Source organism: Podarcis melisellensis (genome assembly GCF_964234715.1).
Source record: "Podarcis melisellensis genome assembly, chromosome: 1".
NCBI lineage: Eukaryota > Metazoa > Chordata > Lepidosauria > Squamata > Lacertidae > Podarcis > Podarcis melisellensis.
In genome coordinates this window covers 51,558,469-51,579,791 of record NC_138528.1, presented here as the reverse complement: position 1 = coordinate 51,579,791, position 21,323 = coordinate 51,558,469, and the positions used below count along the sequence as shown (strand labels likewise).

The 21,323-nt window shown below is 40.3% G+C and overlaps 1 protein-coding gene across 5 annotated transcripts in view; it reads left to right on the top strand.

Moving 5' to 3' along the window:
• Positions 1–21,323, top strand: part of TSPAN18 (tetraspanin 18) — a 146,946-nt gene that overhangs the window by 65,463 nt on the left and 60,160 nt on the right. For all 5 annotated transcript variants that reach the window (XM_081892115.1, XM_081892112.1, XM_081892114.1 and 2 more), the window contains one exon: positions 16,141–16,224. The gene's annotated coding sequence lies outside the window, so the exon portion shown is untranslated. The remainder of the gene's footprint in view (positions 1–16,140; positions 16,225–21,323) is intronic.

Here is a 21,323-nt window from a genome sequence, read left to right as displayed (position 1 = left end):
TTCCTTGAGTGTATGTGTGAAGTTGTATGCACAAGTAAACAAGGACATGTGGTAACAATATGGACAAAATAAAGGTGTTGCTGAAAGAAATGCTGGTGTATTTGGTAGAAATAGAATCCTAAGATTGGAGCCTTAGAGTGTTGGTAAGACAGCAATATTTGAGGTACAGTAGGAAGTCTAGATTAATCTTGAAGTCATTTAAGGTTTTGAATTAGGTGCTTGGTACAAGCATTTTCAGCTTACTTCCAGCATATCCCTATAACTTGTGCATTACTAACAAGTTTTTTTGTGTGTGGCTACAATTTAAAGAATAGATCAAGGGGAACTAAATGTCAGCTCTACAGTACCTGCAAATCCTTAAGCATTCAATATATATATTCAAGGGTCCTGAATGTGGATTCACCCCTCAAATGTGGGAGAATATGGAGGAAAGATAGCAAGAAGTTACTTTGGGGTTCATTTTCTCAACTCTTCACTAAAGGATGAGTGGCACTTGCTTGTCATGGTTTTGGAAAGTGAAGGTACATTGTGAGATACAGCATGCAAAGAAACTCAACATACCAGATAATTTGTTAAACATTCAGTTGTCATGTGTTGCAAGATCTTCAGAACTTAAACATCTCCTGTATGGTGGCCCATTATTTGTGCTCTTGATGAAATTATGGCAATTCTTTTTGCTTTAGTTTTACCATCTGTGTAAGAATGCTACTTGAGAAACTAAACAGCACACTTGCTTTTCTGGATAGGCTATGGCTGGAACACTTTCAGAAGGAAACAACACATGGTTTTGGGGAGTCTGAAAATGTTCTTCTGACAGTACACTTGGGACTGGCGAGACAGCCTTTTAAGAAAGTTTTCAAGAGGGATTCAGTGGAAAGTTTGCAGTTAAATATTATATAGCAGATGGGTTGCAAATCCAGAGTGAAGGAAAGAATAAAAGTTACAAAGAAGGAAACTCAAGACAATTTCTCTTGCTGTGAAGGAAAAACAGCTTAATTGTGTCTCCTTGAATCTTCTAACCCTGTTCTACAAGTGTGGGAAGTCATCTGTGAGATGATGTCCCTCTCCTGTCCTGAAGATTTCTATTTAAATAAAACCTCAAAGGAGATGACCATTGTCTGTGTCACCTTTGATTGGTGACCCCAGCAGGAAGAGAGAAATCTATCCCAAATGTGCAGCTAAGCACACAGTGTAATATGAGTGCTCTTGACTAGTGTGGCCACGTGAGAGCCCTTTCCAATCCACTGAGATCTGCATTCCCAGTGCAGTATTTGTAGACTCTCCCTGGTCCTTTTCAATTATTTCTCCTTTCTTTCAATTCCAGAGGCATTAGTCTCATTTGCTCACTTCATTATCCCAGACTTATCTCCTTGTGAAGAACTATGTAACCCATCCTTCCCAAAGCATTCCCCCCCCCCACTAGTTGGTACAGGTTAAGGGGAGGGTGTCATCCATGGGAAGGAAATAATCAGTGGTGGTGGTGGTGGTGGTTGTTTTAAGCAATTTAGGGTAAGGTTTCCTGCCTGGTTCTTCATGGCTATTACGTTACCTCTGAAAGCAATATTACATTTAAGATTACATGCCAGATCTAACAAAAAGTTGCTGTTTTATGTAAGGTTACTATGTCTAGGTTTTCTCCCAACCCCCTAACAAGCTTCATATAAACCTAATTAATCTCAAAAATATAAAGATAAAATGTCAATGTGCAGGATGGATGGATCCTTTAAACAGGAAACTGGAATAGATCTTCCCCATTGGTAGATTATTGTGCTAATGGATCTTGAAAGGAAACAGACCACCATTTTCCCTTGCTCTCATAAATTAAGCCCATGTTGTTTACTCAGCAGATCTGAGATAGATCTGTCGAGTGAGCAGATCCCCTGTGTAGCAGGAAACTTGTAATTTCAGTCAAGTCGGGGAATATAAAGCTTTCTGGATAAAAACAAAGCACAGGAATCACTCACAAGGCTGCATCATTATGAAAACAAAGAAGTTCATGAACCAAACAAATCCAAGCCAATGAGGTTACAGTTGCCCTTGAAGTAACTCCAGCTTCTTCCTTGAGAAACTAAAAACATTCAGTCTGGAGGAAAATTGGTGTTTTGCCATTCTTTTTGGCATTTAGCAACAGGATGTCTAGAACAGGATACTTTAGCAAAATGTGAAGAAAAAAATTCCTTTCAGTGTACTTCCAAAAGTAGTGTTTAACACAAAACCTTACATTCAGAGTGCTGACCTTTGAGCCAATTGCTGCCAGTTCAGATAAATTAACAGTACCAGCATTGATGGCACAGCTACCATCATGCCAAAAGTAGCTTTAGGTCTAAGCCCCTGAAATGGGAAGTGCCACCTCTTTCATGTATATCCAGGTTTGTCTCTTGTCCTGCAAGTCCATTGTGTTTGCAATGATTTAAGAATCTTGGTACTATATAACATTAAAAGCTTCTTAACTTAATTTGCCATTAAACATATTTTGTGTTTCATTTTACGCAGGAATTGTAGACCTACAAGCAGGAAAACATCAGCATATTCAGTGTTTTTCTCCTGGCTGTATCAACTTCACCAGTATAAATAAATGAATTTCTTCATAGTCGTCTAAGTCAGGAGTTCCCTAATGGTGGTCTGCGGACCAATAGTGGTCCACAACCGACATCCAGATGGTCTGTGCAAAAATACAATTAAAAATCATGCCACACCCAGCACAGTGCAGTACTATTGCTACAACAGGCAGAATAACCATTGAGTTGTTCACCAAGACCTTCATTTTCAAGTAGTTGGGCTGTGGGGGAAGGGGTTTGGGAACCATTGACTTAAGTTATTACCATCTTTGGCAAGAGGTCATCAGCTTTTTATGAACTGGTTCATATAGTGAAGATTAACAGGGATATCTATTGCACTACTCCTAGCAGTAGTACTCCAGGAGCTCATGAACTGGGCTAGTAAACAGGGGTGTTTGTGAGGGGCATTGAGCAGGGGCATTTGGGGGGGAGGTGTCACCCAGAGTGCTGTGTCACCATGTACATAGGACCAGGAGACATGAACGGCAAGGGAGCTACAGCAACATTGGTGCCATGTTTGTTTCCCTGCCTGAAAATAGCAATGCTATACCTGCAGCAAGGGTAAGCTGGTTGACTTTTTGGAAGAAAAATACAACACCTTGGCTTATCCACACTTTGAGTCATTAGGAAACATGCAGAATTTCTGGACAGAGCAGAACAGACTGTCCTGGAAGAGTGGCACATGGGGGATGCCTCTAGGAAAGAGGAAGATCACCAAATGCAGGAGGCAAACACTTGGAAGAACGTGGCTTGCAGAAGCAGTGCTGTCAGGAACCACACTGTGCCTTTGGAGCTGCACAATTGATTCTAGGCACTCCCCATGATACATCATGCAATCTCTGGCACCTTTTCTAGGCACAACAGGAGTGTCATGGAGTGCTTCTGCCATTCAGAGTAGACAGGACTCATTTATGATCTGATCATATATGGATTTCTTAGTATTTTCTTGATTATTTTGTTACATTTTACAGTGAGGTGGTTCATTAAATCAAACTATGGTTTATCACAAGTCTGCAGGTTCTTGGAGGGGAGATTCTGACCACTGCTTTCCTCCTCCAGTCCTTTTGCTACTGTGAGCTTGAGCCATAGTTTGGCACGGGGTGTTGTCCAAATCCAGGCTCATGGTTTGCCTCACTCTAGGCAAACCACAAACTGTAGCCAAGGTTTGCCCTTGGGTTTACATGGTTTGGCTTAGCATGAAGTGTGAATCAGCTGAATATGTATAAAAGATTTTGAGCTTTTAGACTATAATCAAAATAGGATTAAAGTTGTAATCCTGTATATAGGAGTGGGCTCCATTAAAACCAGTGAGTTTTACTGTGGGGTAGACTTTTATAGGATCACACTGTTAAGTTTTCCCCCTTCCATCATGAATCTTAGAATGTCAGGGTGTGGAGAGAAAGCAGGGTATTGACATCAATCATTATGTAAGATACTGAAAGTATTTTAATAAAAAACTCCCAACAAGACAAAAGATGGATGGCATAATAGTATTGTCAACAGAAAAAATGGATTGTTTTCAAATGCAAAGGCAAGTATTGTTTGTTATGAACAGCTGCACAGGACTCACAAAGCCACAGCCTAAGTACATATATTGTTTTTAGCAGAAAATATAGTTGCTTTGAAAATTAGCATTTTGAGCAAAATTAGGAAAACAGATTTATTCAGTCTGAATTGTAACAGCCTCTTGAGAAGTTTTAATTGATAGATATGCAGTGAGCAAAAGCAAGATTTGGTGTGAGATGTGGTGTTACCATTGCAAGTAAAAAGTAAGAAAACACACAAGAAACCTCAGGACTTTATAGCTTCTTTGGGGGGTGGGAATCTGATTTGGAAACTACCATTGGAATCCATAGTTAAGATGTAAGCAGATGGAATAGGAAAAAATTGGTACAGTTGAGGTTTTTTCATGGAATGAAACAGGAATATTTATCTTACATGGTGCCTTTGGAAATGGTTTCCCTTTCTACTTGGCATTCACATTTTGTGCACTGACCACAAAATTCATTAGCCTGAAGCTGTGAACCCTTTTGTGGTGGCAGTGAGCCAAGTCCTAGATGCCTGGAACTTGATGATAATGCCAAGACACACAATATGCAATAGCTGTGTTTATTGTGGTCATGAGTGTATAGATTGCATCCAAGTGATTGGAATTTAATTTCACCAGCTTTGACTCTTCATTTCTAGGGGATTTTAGGACAGCTCTCAATGCTTCTTCAGAAATGCTTACTGATGTCTGTAGGCTCCCTTGTGATTAGCTCTTCTTCAAATATCATTGCTAAGTCTTTCAAAATTAGTATTCTTTTATTTTAAAGTAAAATAATTACATTTTAGGGATATATTCCTTGTGGTTGAAAACTGGAGATTGTTTACTGAAAAAGTAATACGTAGGAGATGGGGATCAGGGATATATACTCCTTGGACTGAACTTTGCATTTGAGACAAAGTGAATCAGGAGCCACAAGTTTAGAAAGCCCTCCTGCTTGCATACTAGTTCATTTTTCACTTTCATGCCTTTTCAGCTACTGAAGAAGCAAATTCGCAGGCTGGATATTTTTTGTAAAGGTTTCTAAGATGTTGAAAAAATGCTTATTGTTCCATCGAAGTTGGAGAATTTACAGCTCCGTTAAAGTAAACTCTCTTCTTAGGTATTCACATATCAGTCCAGAGATCCACAAGGCATACTATGTGGCTGCAGTTTTTAAGGCCCTTTCCAAATGTAGCTTCATTCAATACTCAATCTATTGCTGTAATTTGCACAAGCTTCAGCAGAGATTTTAAGCACAGAGCTTGGAATTGCAATTTGCAGGTGTTGTCAAAGTCAGGAAGAGTTGGTTGTACAAGATCAAAATGCATACTTTATCTGTACAGGGTTAGAAACCTGAAATAATCACAGAGGATAGATGTGAGAGTGGGAACAAACAAGAGGTGGAGAACATTGAAAAATTAAGACTATACAACAGTTGGGTATGGGAAATTTATTGAGCGACGTCACTTAAATGTGAGGTTTCCGCTGCTATTCCTTATGATTTGAAGGAATTATTTGCACTTGCCTGAGACAATGAAAGCAAAAAAGGAAGGAGATGTATAGAAAATGTTTTGGGCAGGACTGGGGAAGCTTTGGCAGTCCAGATGTTTCTGAACTACACTTGCCATTAGCCTTAGCAAAGATAATGGCCAAAGATGATGAGAGTTGTACTTCAGCAACATCTGGAGGGATAAAGATTTCCCACACCCAATTTATGTTGTTCACTGATCTACTATTTGTTACTGATGATTAATCATTTGGAATTGAGTTAGTCAATTAATTGGTTTTGAATGTGAGCAAATACGCATATCAGCATAGGTTTATTCAGCAGGTGAGATGATTTATTATTTTTAATTTTTTTAATAAATCTGTTTATTGAGCTTTTACAAAATACATTAAACAAAAAACAAAACAAAAAACACAACGACACACACTTTAAAAGACAAAAGCAAAGTAAAGAAGAAAAAAGAAAAATTCAGAAAAGGGAAAGAAAGAAAAGACAAAGAAAACAAAAAGACAAAATCAGATTACCACATTTCACACAAATTTACAAACACTTGACCTCCATCCAACCCGGTTTAGGCTAGATACTCTTATACTCTTTCTGCAGTTGTATACTACTGATTCTATATTCTATACATCGCAGGTGTTAAATTCCGTCCACTGTGACTTTGGTAATTCCCAAATTAGCTTCAATATAACTTAAATATTTATTCCAATCGTTTTTTAATTTAACATTATTTTGATGCCTAATTCTTTGTGTCAATCTCGCTAGCTCTATATATTGAAACAATCTCATTTGACATTCTCTGACCGTGGGGGTGTTGGGAGTTTTCCAGTTTTGCGCCAATAAGATCCTGGCCGCCACCGTGGCATACTGAAAGAATGTTTGGTCTTCACTTTTGATCTCCTCTCCAATCATACCCAAGAGAAACGCCTCCGGTGTTTTAGGGAAGTTATATTTCAGTATTTTCTTTAACTCATCATAAATTTGTCCCCAGAATCTTTTCACCACGTCACAAGTCCACCACATATGGAAGAAGTTTCCTACCTTGTTTTTACATCTCCAGCAAGTGCTGTTTCCGGTTTTGTACATCTTCCCCAGTCTTGCTGGGGTGATGTACCAGCGATACATCATTTTTTCCAAGTTCTCTCGGAGAGCAGCACATGCTGTAAACTTCATACCCCTCTTCCAAAGTTTCACCCATCTGTCATATTCCAGGTTGTGTCCAAGATCTCTGGCCCATTTAACCATAACTCCCTTCACTTCTTCATCTTTAGTTTCCCAATCCAACAGTTGTTTATACATTTTAGAGAGGAGTTTAGTATTACTTTCCAGAATTTCCACCTGGTATTTCGACTTTTTTTCACTCATCCCTAATTTTTTGTGTTCATGCCACAATGCATTAATCTGGTGGAATTGTATCCATCCGTTTAACTTCCCCTTCAGCTCTTCATAGGGTCTAACCTTCCAACCTCCCTCTGTTTTAACTAGAAGATCTTCATATGTCCATCTTTCCCCTGCCTGATTTGGTTTTTTTATTGTTATAATGTCAATTGGTGAAAGCCACCAGGGCGTACCTCTTTCAATCAATTTTTTATTCCTATTCCAGACTTCGAGTAACGAACCTCTAATAATATGGTTAGAGAAGCCTTTATGAGCTTTCCCTTTGTCCTGCCATAAGTAGGCATGCCAGCCAAACCTGATGTTAAAGCCCTCTAGATCTAATAAATCTGTATTTTTTAGGGTGGCCCAATCCTTTATCCAACAGAGGCAGGCTGCCTCATAATAAAGCCTTAAGTCTGGAACTGCAAAGCCCCCTCTTTCTCTTAAGTCCGTGAGGAGTTTGAACTTAATTCTAGCCCTTTTCCCCTGCCATATAAATTTAGCCATTTTTTTTTGCCAATTCTTAAAGCATGTTGTTCCTCTAATTACGGGAATATTCTGAAATAAAAATAATAGTCTTGGTAGAATACTCATCTTAATCACGGCCATCCTTCCTGTCCAGGATAATTTCAACCTGTTCCAGATATCTAGGTCTTTCTTGATTTCTTTCCATACCCTGGTGTAATTATCTTCTACTAAATTTATATTTTTCGGGGAGACCCATATTCCCAAGTATTTTACCCTTTCACTACCTTAATACCTGTTATTTGCTCCAGCTGGTTTTTTGCATCATCGTCCAAGTTCTTCAATAAAATTTTAGGTTTTTTCTTATTTAATTTGAACCTAGACAATTTGCCAAATTCCTCTAGAAGCTCTAATACATTACTGGCACTATCCATTGGGTCCTCTAGAGCAGTGTTTCCCAACCTTGTGCCTCCAGCTGTTTTTGAACTACAACACCCATCATCCCTGACTAGCAAGACCAGTGGCAAGGGATGATGGGAATTGTAGTCCAAAAACATCTGGAGGCACAAGGTTGGGAAACACTGCTCTAGAGACAGTACCAGGTCATCGGCGTAAGCCTTTAATTTATACTCCTTTTCTCCAATTCTTATCCCCCTTATTTTTGATGACTCCCTTATTTTATTTGCAATTATTTCCAAAACCATAATAAATAAAAGGGGGAGATGATTTTTTAAAAAAACAGTGTCCAGTTGGTAAGAAATATCATATATCATTTTCCCCCCTCATTCCTCATGACAGTAGCACAGAAGAACCAAAATAGCCTCAAAACATTTCCTCCAGGCCAAATTTCCATGGGTTGGATTTTCGTATAAAAATGCTGAAGTTTTTTATTTTTTTTTTAAAGAAACTAAATAGTTCTAGACCTGCACTAGAATAATAAGCATGATCTTAACTCACAGTCCTTCCAATTAAAATTAGCCTCTACCAATTAATCAGCTAAAGGTTAGTTAATCTACTAGTTTAGCCAATTAAAATTTACAGCCACAGCCATTGCATACTAATATTATGATAAGCCTTAGCTTCCCAGACAAGCAAAAGGAAATTTCATCAAAAATGAAAGGTTTATATGGAGACAATTGTGTTTGCTGTTTATATAGCTTAGACTGGCGGTGGTGGTGGCGGGGTGGGGGGGTGGGGCGGGATGGGAGCAGCAGCAATGCTGGTCTAAGGAAAAGCAATGCAAAGTGATTTGGAACTTTGCCATTCATTATCCAGAGACTCTGTTATGGAACCTGCATCTTCAGATAGCATAATTCTATCACTCTGGAAGTGCTGTCAATTTCTCCCCTCCTCCATTCCATCTTTGGGGCCAGGAGGGTGTTCGGATTAATGAGAGGCAGCGATCGAAGAAAAATATCCCATTATCCCTACCCTTTGGCAAGCATGGATAATTAGTGGAACCTTTTGCAAGAAATATCATTTGTTTCAATGTAATTGCAAAATAATTATCTCATATGGTAGGAGTATTAACTGTGTTGATTGATAACATGCAGGTAATATATGAAACATCTGCTTCAGGAAGACATGAGCCACAACACAGTTTTAATTGGTCAGGTCAGCATTAATGTCCTGCAATTAAGTGTATCAAGCACTGCATTGAATGTTGGAAGTGCTTGTCATACACACTCTTGTTGATGTGACATAAAGAAAATGGATTCTCCTGGGAGCCTTCTGCTTGGAAGATGAGAATCTTTCATATCTGCCCTTTTCAAAGAATTTGTGATTGGACTTTTGAGCCTTTCTAATTAATTATATAGACCGTGATGCATATCTAATAGAATTTCTGAAGGAAACATTGGGCAGAGAAAGGGGAGTGGGAGAAAGAGAAGATTCTTCATGGAGTTGCTCATCTTTATTGAGGAATTGCTTAGACTCGCTCATGCTCTGACTGTTCCTGACAGAATGAGGCCTCTTTGGGTTTGTGGAGGTATATCATTGACTGAGAAATGGCAAGTATTCTTGTTCTGTCCCAGCTGGGCATTGTGTTACATATATTGCTCCCTAATTGCTGTGTTTAGAACTCCTTTCATTTTCACTATGTAGACTGTTGGCAACTGATCAAGTCTTGGTATCTGATACCTTGCATTGATTAGTTGTACTTTATCTAGCTGTAAGCTGCCTTGAGTCCCTGTCAGGGAAAAGGCTAGGATATAAATAAATATAATAAGAATAATAGTTTATATGTTTAGACCAGTTTCCTCAGAAGAAAGCGTTATTCTTTGTTGCTCTGAGTCGTAGCCTGTAGGGTCTGTCCTCTCATTGTCTTTTATCACACCACTTATTAATTTATATATCTCTTAAAGTTAAGATGATTTCTAAGCAGTCTACAAAGCATAAAAACCAGGAGGAGAACAAAAAGGGCAGCGTATTCTCTTTTATATGTCAGCCATCAGGGTGGTCAAGGCCATTTCCAAATCATAACCAGACCTGAAGTTAGACCAAAATGGATACAAATAATCAGCATCCCTGAAGACTGTCCAGAGTTTCATATTGTTTTATTTGTGTCTGTCTTAAGCTCTATGACATGGAAGCACTTCCCATTTGTTGTGAATGATTCTCACAAGTGCTCTGTTTTAGGGTATTGAGAAAGGGTAGCTAATCTGTTTCCTGCCCCTGATGTTATTGGACAGGATCTCCCATCATCCTTGACCATTGCAAATTGTTCTGCTTCTAGTCTGTGTGTGACTTCCTTTATTGCTCATTACTAGCCTGATAAAAAGATAATTCATTAGCTACTTAATTACAATCCTCTTCTCTTGTTAAAGAAGGTCTCCCTTCATGGACACAGAACTGTGTTTGACTTTTGCTTAGGAGACTTTATTGAGATTTGTATCACAGGTTTAAAGAACGTGTGCTTTTCCTAAGAAGACTGCAATGCCTTCAGCTTTAGTTGTGTAAAAGGTGTGGTACCTTTGTCCTTACTATGTGCGCATTTTTGTCTACCCAGTACTAGAAGCTGCTTTCCAATGGAATTTACCTGGCTGGTCAAACACAGACCATTAACTTTAAAAGTCATAGGGTCCCCCCCTTTTTTACTTGAATGCCACCAAATTCTCCATACAACCATATAAGCTCTGAGCAAGCCTCACCCACAAATCTAAAAAAAGTGTGTTATCATGGGATCGGTCATAATGGGAAAATGTCTCCCAAATATTATTTTCCCCATGGAAACAGGATCATATGAGTTTACTAGTATGCAAATTACTGGTTTATGAAATGCTTCATGTTTAGGCTGTGAAATGTTAGATGCTGGCATAGTTCAATGGTTTGCCAGTATATTAGACTCAGGAAAATTATGACTGCTTCCAATCATAGTGTGACTACAAAATGGAAAAAAGGAACACAGCCCTAGTCACGTGTTACTTGCGTGTAACAGCCTCCACATGATTGTGCAGTTCTGCTGATCGTGCAGTTGGCTCTACATGTGATCTGGAGGCTGAATGCTGGGCTTTCTCTTCAGACAGTTTCAGAAAATGTGATGTGGACACCGGCAGAATGCTACGCTAAAATGCAGCTCTGCTCCAAGTAATCACTGTAACTCCAAAATAGCTCCTGCTGTGATCTGTGTAATGTGTGAATAAGACTAGTTTAAAGTGGGTTTCTGATCATTGTAGTTACTCTACACCAGAAAGTGAAGGAGGGAAGTTTCACATGTGTGGAAGGGGAGACGTTGCGTGTAAGCCGTGATCACTTTCCTGACAGCAAAATCATGGTTTGACTGCAGTGTCTCAGCTGAGCAGCTGCTGAAGTAAATTACTTCACTGCCATAAATATGAATACTTCATTCAGTAAATATGAAGCCTTTGTTTAGCAAATGTGAAACAGGCATACCTGTCAAGTACTGGTATGCGATGAAGCTGTGTGCAAATAGCATCTCAAAATTCTTCATCCTGTTAGTGAGTAGAGAAATTGGGGGTGGGGTGTCCCCCATTTTCTCTAGGGATAGAATATACTCTTGAACAATTTTTTGGTAATAGTGTTCATCTTTATTTGAATCAGCCTCTAGCCATAGCAATAAAATAAAATACAATGTACTGAAGATAAAGGTAAAAACTTAACTATACAAAATACATTCTGGAGTGTTCCTCATCAGCAGTGACTTCAGGACTTCTTATCCTGATCCCTCACGAACACTGAAGGTTACCTGTTGTTATTCCTCAGAAGCAGCTATATGTGATCAGCTACCTTGACTTTAAATAACTAACTGTGTCTGTATATTAGGCAGGCATCCCACAATCACCACGCATCATGGACTTTAAAAAAAAATTCAGTCACCTACTGATTTCCCCCCCCCTCACCCCTGAAATCTGGAATGGCATCCCTGCTGTCTGTTCCACACAGTTTGTCAGGTCAAACCTCTCATGTATGCCTTTACCTTTCATAGAACTAGTAAGCTACGTATGTAAATAAACATATCGAACAGCAAGCCTTCTGCTATTTTAAAACACACAAAGCTGAAATTATGATTCCTAGTGGGCTTATCTCAGAGCCTGTCAAATTAGTGCTGTATCTGTAGCTGTATTTACGGTAGCTTCATTTGATCTACTGAGATGTATGTACACTGTGGTTGATGTAAAATGAACCAGTTCGTCATTATTTTTACATTTCTTTATTGCTGCTCATGACTCACAAGAAGCTCAATTTAAGTGTTAGTCTCATTCCATTCTGTTGTTGTCTCTTTGTATACATACAGCCAGAATCTCTTCCTTTTCCCTCCTCCATACTACACACAAGCTCATTTTTCCTTCTATGCCTGGCTAACTCTGTTCATATGACTATGAATATCATTTTAGGAGGCATGTGAGGCACATGGAAAGGAGTGCTTAGAAAACATATTAGAATGAGAAATGTTCCTTGTAGTAACGTACGGTGTAGCGGAATCCCACCGCTGCCACCATGTAGTAATGCTCACCCCCCAACCGCTTGCCCCTCCCTTCTCCTGTCTCTGCTCTCCGGCCAGACGAGGACGCCCAGGGCAAGGTTGGGAGGCGTTATTACGTTTTGCAAAACAGAACCAAACACGACCCGGTAGGGCTGCCACCACTCCCTATGTTCCAGGGGCCCAAAATCACAACCCAGGGAGAAGGTTATGATCTATTATCCTGGCTGCCCCCTCACTCCACAAGCTGTATCCACAGACTTGCAGGCAGAAGTTCTACGGTAGAGCGTAACCAAGCGTAAGGCTAGGACTTAGCTATTCCCTCCGGAAAGGCACACAAGTTAAAACAGTTGCATTCTTAAAAGGTTTATTTTAAAATAACAATAGAAACATGCTAGAATAGCAGGCACATCTTTTGAAACGTTACAGATACAAAATAACAAAGATACATTGTAACTAACTCTACATACTCACAAGCTCTAACATAAAATAGGATAGCTGAAGTTCTTTAGGAAGCTGTTAGTTGAGGACTTTTGAAGATCTCCATCTCAAAAGGTGAACGACGGCTATTAAGCTGGAACAATAGAGCCTGGCATCTTTGCGGTTTGCAGAGCAAAGGCATAGAGCAAAGACCAAGACAATTCCTTGATCTTTTATCCACAATTTGCACCCTGCCTCGTAACTTTCAAGCCAATCATAAGACTCAGATTATTTTCAAATACACCAATGACCGGCTTGCTGGTCAATCAATTTACCTCTTGACAGCTGGGCCAATTTGGAATTTTAACTTTAAATCAAAGGGTTCCTCCCTTCCGTGGAAATTAGCCCGAATCACATTCCCAGGCAATTCAAGGACAGATAGCATCCTTGGAGGAAGGGATGTTTACACCATCGAACTCAGGTGTTAGATTTTCCATTAATCAAGACATCCTGGGTTCTAATAAAACTCTCAGCTGAGGAGTCAGCTAGTCTGAGATTTTAAAGACACACAACTCCTTTCCCAGGGTCCCTGTGGCTGATGAATCTGCCACAAGGCCTCACTCCTTTTGCTTGGCCAAAATAATTTTCTAAATATTACTAACTTTACTACATTCCTTCTCATCAACAAGGTACTGAGACAAAGAACATAGTAAGTGATCCAAATGAGCTAAAATCCTCTCTATCTAGTGCTCAGCCCATTGCCCTCAGCAGCTTGGACGATGTGACAATTACCCTATCCAGATTATTTCACAGAGAGCTTGCATGTGACTGCATTTATAGACACAAATGCTGTGCTAAGAGTTTGGTTGTCATCCTGATTGGAATATTGTAGAAAAAAACCTGTGGCGATCACACACAGGGCCCCCCGGACGTTTGATGGTCTATTGACGCTGTGCCGCCACTGCGATTGCTTTTTCCACTGTACCAGAACAAATGTTATGTGGGATGTGAATGGTGTAATGACAGGTTATTAAATGTTTATTTGCATATAAGATGTAATGCTGATTGATCAGGAAAATAACTAGGTTAAGTTATCCCTCCTGAGTCAATCTTCTTAAGGGGGGAGGAATGTGGCGTTTGCCTCCTAGGATGGGTCATAAGGAAAGGGTTAAAATAGGTGTGATGTGATTGGCCAGTGAGAATGCAAGGGGGGAATAAAAGTTAGAGTGGGAGGTTTTGAAAGGCAGTTGAGTTGAGGTTTGGGAGTTGAAGAAGGAAGAGGGACGAATAGGCAGTGGGTTGGTGGAGTTGTATTGTGAGAGAGTGAGAGGAGTTGTTGGGTGGAGTCAGATAAATAGTTGGGAGTGGTCAGTTTGAAGTTGTTAGGAACTAAGATTAAAAAAACTGTCAAGAAAAATTAACTGAAACCATAAGCTTGTTCCTGCATTTAAAAATAAACTTGATTATTTGTTTATGTTAACAACTGTCTGGACTGTCTGTGATACAAGGTGGTGGCAGCGGAAAAAGCAATCCCAGTGGTGGCACAGGATCAATAGACCGTCAAATGTCCAGGGGCCCTGTGTGTGATCGCCACAAAACCCAATATATCCTGCAATAGTATCTAGGATAGTATGGGACCACAGTTATTGTTAATGAATGAGGGGGTGCAAATGGACAATGGCTGCTTTTGTTTTGTGTCACCTACAGGAACCATCTGTAGCATATAGCTGGAGTTCAGATGCATGACAACCTGGAGGATATATTCTGAATCACACTAGGTGTCACAGGCCTAAGAGTGCTGTAGGCTTGGTTTCTACTTCTTCAACCCATGACACCTGTTGTTGTTGTTGTTTTTTTAAAAAAATACAGCATGTTCAGTAATTATTTATACACACACTTAGTTTTTTGCCCTGTGGAGGGTTAGGGTGGCATTACACACCCACCCATGTGAATATAGATGTGAATGATTGATTGTGGGAGCTTCCTTGATTCTAATCAAGTACAGGTAAGATGAACAAGGAAAGGTCTGGGTAGACCAGACTCCCAGTCCTGAATTTTTTCCTTGGGAGAATCCAAGATAGGAATAACACCCACACTCTTGGAAATGGGCGGAACAAAACTCATGAAAATAGAGAAGGGAGCCGTGATTTATTGACCATTATTAAAGGCTGTGAAAACTCACTTTTACAACTTCTGACTACTATACTAGGCAGAATATAATAGATGGTACATAACATAAACTTTCTCCTCTGAGTGCTTGCCTTTGCTATTCAGAAAGTTCCATTAGTGACCTTAATTACAGTGGTGCATCAGTTAAAAGAGTGACAGACTATGGACAGTTTTATATAAAAAACACATTGTTCCTTTTTAATGGAAAGGAAAAATGCCCACTGTCACTGAATTCACTCTCTCCCCCACCACCAAATGAATATTTCTGGGGAGAGTGTTTCACATCTTTCCCTTGCTACCTAATACTGAAAGTGAGTGAGCAAACCATCCTTTTAGGCAGGACTTTTTTTCTGGGGGAACTCTTAGGAACTCAGTTCCGACACCTCTTTTTCTAGAAAAATAGCACTGCTTTCAGCCCCTTCCAAGGACAGTTTTCTTGTTAATGGTTGTTTCTGGGAGATGTGCAGGCAAAAATAATTTAAAGCGTTCCCTCAGTTTACAGCGGTGGACCCTCTTGGGTCCCTGGCATTGGCTTCATCAAATTGCATGCTGGTGTTGTATCTGTTACTTTTTTCAGACAATCTCCAAACTATGATTTGGAGGATTAAGAACTATCCACTTCCTTCTTCGCTTCCTTCTCCCTTTATACGTTGTGCTTTATTTTACTTCCTGGTCTAATCAAACCATAAAGGTAAAAGTACCCCTGCCCGTACGGGCCAGTCGTGTTCGACTCTAGGGTTGTGTGCCCATCTCACTTAAGAGGCCTGGAGCCAGCACTGTCTGCAGACACTTCTGGGTCACATGGCCAGCGTGACGAAGCTGCTCTGGCGAGCCAGCACCAGCGCAGCACACGGAAATGCCGTTTACCTTCCCACTATAAAGCGGTACCTATTTATCTACTTGCACTTAGGGGTGCTTTCAAACTGCTAGGTGGGCAGGAGCTGGGACCGAAAGATGGGAGCTCAGCCCGCTGCGGGGATTCGAACCGCCGACCATACGATCGGCAAGTCCTAGGCACTGAGGTTCTACCCACAGCGCCACCTGCGTCCCAATCAAACCATAGTTTAACGTAAACTCTGCAAACTAGAAGAGGAAGATGTTGAACTGGGAAGACCTAATATTCTTCTGGCTTTTGGGCATTCTAATGTATTCTCTTACTACTTACTCCCCACAGGTCCCTGAATGCACATGTTGCTGTAGGTTGCTGGTGTTTCATCCTCCTGTTCAAGCCTGATAGCCCCCACTAAACAAAACTAAGGTAAGGAATGGCAAGTGAGTGTGTGCCTATTACTTATTTATTTTATTAATTATACCCTGCATTTTCCCCTGAAGTGACTCAGTGCACCTCTAAGTCAGGAATAGGGTGAGTGGTACTTCCTATTGCGATACACTGTCTTGTTGTATTTGTCCAATATGCTTCCTCTGCCTTTCCCTAGAAAAGCTTTGCCTCTTATATGTTCACAGGACTTTACATTGTTCTAGGTAAAGGTAAAGGTACCCCTGCCCGTACGGGCCAGTCTTGACAGACTCTGGGGTTGTGCGCCCATCTCACTCAAGAGGCCAGGGGCCAGCGCTGTCCGGAGACACTTCCGGGTCACGTGGCCAGCGTGACATCGCTGCTCTGGCGAGCCAGAGCTGCACACAGAAACGCCGTTTACCTTCCCGCTAGAAAGCGCTCCCTATTTATCTACTTGCACCCGAGGGTGCTTTCGAACTGCTAGGTTGGCAGGCGCTGGGACCGAGCAGCGGGAGCGCACCCCGCCGCAGGGATTCGAACCGCCGACCTTCCGATCGGCAAGTCCTAGGTCTGAGGCTTTAACCCACAGCGCCACCTGTGTCCCCTTACATTGTTCTAACAGTTGTTTAAAAAGATGAAAGCCATTCAAGACTAACTACTAGCAGCTAATGGTATCCTCTGCCATGCATTGCAGAGGCTTATTTGAAACAATGGGGATTTCTGCCTCTTTTGCTTTGAAAGGATATCCCACATTCTAATAAGATAAATCTGACAGATTTTTTAAAGCCCGCATTTCTGCAATTGCAACTAATACAAGATGAGAGAAGGATTCCCGTTCTTGCTTTGTTGTACTACACCTTCACATCCACATTGTAAACCACTCTGTGAACTTTGAATGACCCCGAATCCTTGGTACATGGATCAGATAATGTAGGGTTGCTGCTGGATTGTGTTTTGTGACTATCCTAAAGGAAGATCCAGTGCAGTTGAAGATAATGTGGAAAATTCCAGGGAAATTAGTAAAGCTTCATTTATCTATAGTGCTTTTTATCATTTGTACTGTTTCTCTCTCTCTCTGCTTTTGGTGCTTCCTCCTATGGTAATGTTACATTTACATGAGAAGTCTTCATTCACATGCACAAGGTGGCTGCGTTATTTGTTCCCTGTTTTTCCCTGGAGTTTTCTGCTGTGTACTTTCTCTGTAGATAAACATAGCATTTGCGCCCAGTGTGGAAACATTAACACTTCTGTTTTCATCCGAAAGAGAGAGATGCTTCAATCTGATGTTTACATGAAGCTACAGATGCTTATGCACAGAATTTGTAATAGATGGTTCAGTGTTAAAATTGTAATCCTTTTAATATGCAAGCCCAGTTTAAAATGCCTGAAGGAAGGGCCATATCACTAGACACTAAACAGAGTATTTTCCACTGGAGACGCTGGAGCAGTTTTATCTTTAGCAGAGAGTAAAATCTCATTCACTTTCATTATTATCTATGGTAGCTAGCTTTTTAAAGCTAGTGTTTTCACATCTTTTTCTACATTGTTAAAAAATATTTGTGCCTGTTCATATGCTGGTTTCAGTTGAATGCTAAAGGAACTTGGCAAGAGAGGCATTTAACCCCAGAAAAATGAGGCAACTTTAGAAGTTTAGAAAGGTCCATGATGTCCTACTGATTTGTTCAGTAAAGAGCCCAGGAGCTTGTCTGGAAATGTCACTGATAACGCTGGAAAATGTGGGAGAGTTGGGCACATACTAAAATAGCTTTGGATGGATCAAGCCCTCTGATCCTGATTGCTGTTTGGTCCTGACCCTCTCCAAACCACAGTTAGGAGCTGAGATAATGTTCCTTTTATGTAACTACACATGACACCAAATATTCCACTGAAGGAGAGCTGACAGCATAGTACATATTGGAACCTTGGCTCGTTCCCTTGCATTGAATATATGGCATACATTTTATAGTTACATCTGCATCACAGTGGTTGTGAATGTCATCTTGACATATCTTACCATGGAAAAGAGGGCAGCAAACAATATATTCCTTGAAGAGGCAGTTACCATATATTATATGACCGAATATTCATGTAGCATATGTAAGGGTTGGCCAGATAGTGAACACCATCTGTGTTTCTGATAAAAAAAGTCTGTAGAACCTCAACAGATTCTTCTCATTCTGCTTTGAGTTGCCATCCTGTGCAGTGAGCACTTTCAAGCAGGTCTAATCAAGCAGGGTTTAGATAAAAATTGGAAACTTTTTATGGGCTTCTGTAGGAAGGAAACTGTTTACACAGGTTTATGAATTTTATATGACCTCAATAGATAAATTTGCAAAGTGAGTTGGGTCTTAACAGCAGATTAAACATACATTTGTTGAGTTAAAATTAGCAACTTTTAATAAGTGAAAATAAGACTCTCCTGGGACTATAGAAAAGATTAACCAAGTCATATCAGTGAATGCCTGCTTGAGTAAGCTCTAAGTAATAGAAAGCATTATGGCTCGGGTTCTCTATTAAGAGCAAGTACAAAGCTTGCACAGTCAACTTTCTGACATTGTGCTTTTATCTTGTATGGATCAATCTTTAAATTCCTGCTTGTGTTAAGGTGATCAGCAAATAGCAGGATGGATGAACCAAGTAACCTGGTGTGTCATTTCTTCTTCTTTTTACCCGTCTCCCATTCTGACATACTGAAACAACCAACATTTTCTGCAGTAGTGGATGCTGCCAGTTTGGAATGAATTGAAAGTTGCACACTGAAGGTTGCTAAGTCTGAAATTGGTATCATGAGAATATTTGATTCCACACTGCCATCTCCGCTAGGGATTGCAAATTAAGATAAGATGGGTGTTTCATAATAACAAAATGTGTATTGAACCCTGTTCCCAGCACTGGTGAGTGCTAGAATATTCACTGGCATATCAGACAGAATGCTTTGTCTGCTACAGGAAACATGACAGGGTGGAATAGATGGGTATAAGCCAGGTTATTGCATGGATCCATCTTTTTTCACAAACATGCCTGCCTATTGTTCCGTTCTGGTGGTGAAAAGTCCAGCGTATGAGTCAAAGATGTACAAATATCTTGGCGTTGAAGCAGTTTATATATTTGTAAAACAAATAATGCATTAACTATCCCTCAGAATGTGGTTCTGCCAAACCTCCATTCCCTGCTACCAGAAGGTGGCTAGTGTTAAACTAAATAGATGTAACTAAATATCTTGAAAACACAGGAAGCCAGCCCTTTTTTAAAAAGTACTGAAAATTGTCCTCTCCACCCCCACCTTTCTTTATCTTAATCTACAATTTGAGACAGAAGCTCTTAAATGGTGCAGCTTGGTATCTGATGTCAATGCCAGCTGCCTAATTGCCTGAAGATTCAGTACCACCTTACTTGGATATGAGGGGTCTTGCTCCACCAGTACGAATCAGCCCATCCTGCGTCTTGCTGCCACTTCCCTTCCCTTTGAAGCCAGGCTGCTGAAGTGTTTGAACACAGCGTTGAAATCATTAAATTCAGTGACATTTTAACCACAGTTGCTTGTCTAGCTTGAAATAAGCAATTTGAAAGGCGGAGAAGGACTTAGGGTGTCGGAAAATGAGATAGATCAATCAACGGAGGCCAAGGACTTTTACATTCAAAGTGGTGGTCATGGAGAGGGCTGTTGAGGCAGTATCTGGTGGGGGGAAATATCCCTTTCATTGGTGTGTGTTGTTTTTATCCCAGCATATAGCTATTAATGGTTAGCTGTAAAGAAATCCTTCACTAAAAAAATATTACCTAGTTATAGAAGACTAAACCTAAACTGTGTAGTCTGAGGCTATGCAGAGAGAATATCAAATCAAAAACTGGTGCTTATGAGAGTGACCTTCAAGCTAGTGAACTTGCTTCTCACCTTCCCCCTCCTTTTTTCTCCTTACACACTGAGAATAGGAATATCTGTTCTGTGTTTTCAGCAAACTATAGTTTGCTGTTTCATCCAAGCCTCACAAACATATGCTTTGTGCAAACCATATACAAAGTGCGTAATTCCTACTCTATCCAGACACTTACCTGTTACTTCATGAGGTGTGACCTATTCTTTTCCTTTTATTATTATAACTGTCACAGTCACCGTGTTTAGTTCAGAAATGTTTAGCATCCCATGTTCCCACCATATAGAAAAAGCACAATTGTGGAATCATAGAGTTGGAGGGGGTCTTGCACAATCTGGACCAATTCCCTGCTTGATACAGAATACCCAGGACTCGAGCATTCCCAGTAAATAGCTGCCTATCTTTTGCTTGAACACCTCCAGCAAGTGTCCACCCTTCTAATTTATTGGTTCCATTATTCAACAGCTCTTAGAGAGTTTCTCCAAATGTTCAACTGATATCTACCCTCCTGGAACTTAAGCCCTAGCTAGATTAAGTCTAGCCCTGGTGTCTTGGGTAGCAGTGAACAGTTATTGGCCTTTTTCTAAGTTATAATATATCAGGTATTTCAGAAGGCTATACCATCCTCCTCTTCTCCATGGTATATATACCCAGTTCCATCAACTTTTTTCGATTGGACTTGTTTTTCATACAGCTAACCATCTTTGTTATGGTCCTCTAAATATTTTCCAAGCAGAACTGAATGCTGCTCCAAATGTGGCATCACTGGCGCAGGATAATGTGGAAATATTAATTCCCATGACTTGGAAACTATGGTTCTATTAACATATTAGCTGAAAATTACATTAGCCTTTTTTTTGCAGCCACATCACATTGCTGACTCATGTTCCACTTGTGACGGATTTCAGTTTGTGTTCAAGCTACTGTATGTTGTAAAGCATGGAACAATGTAAAAAGCTACACTCCTAAATTAGGTTGGGGGAAAAGGTTAGCATGTTAAGATAAAATGGTCAGAGGTAGCTGGATGAGAGGTTTGGCTAGACTAGGGACTCAGCTGCATTTGCAAATAAAAAGTGCTTTACAGTGGTACCTCGGGTTAAGTACTTAATTCGTTCTGGAGGTCTGTTCTTAACCTGAAACTGTTCTTAACCTGAAGCACCACTTTAGCTAATGGGGCCTCCCGCTGCTGCCGCACAGCTGGAGCACAATTTCTGTTCTCTTCCTGAAGCAAAGTTCTTAACCTGA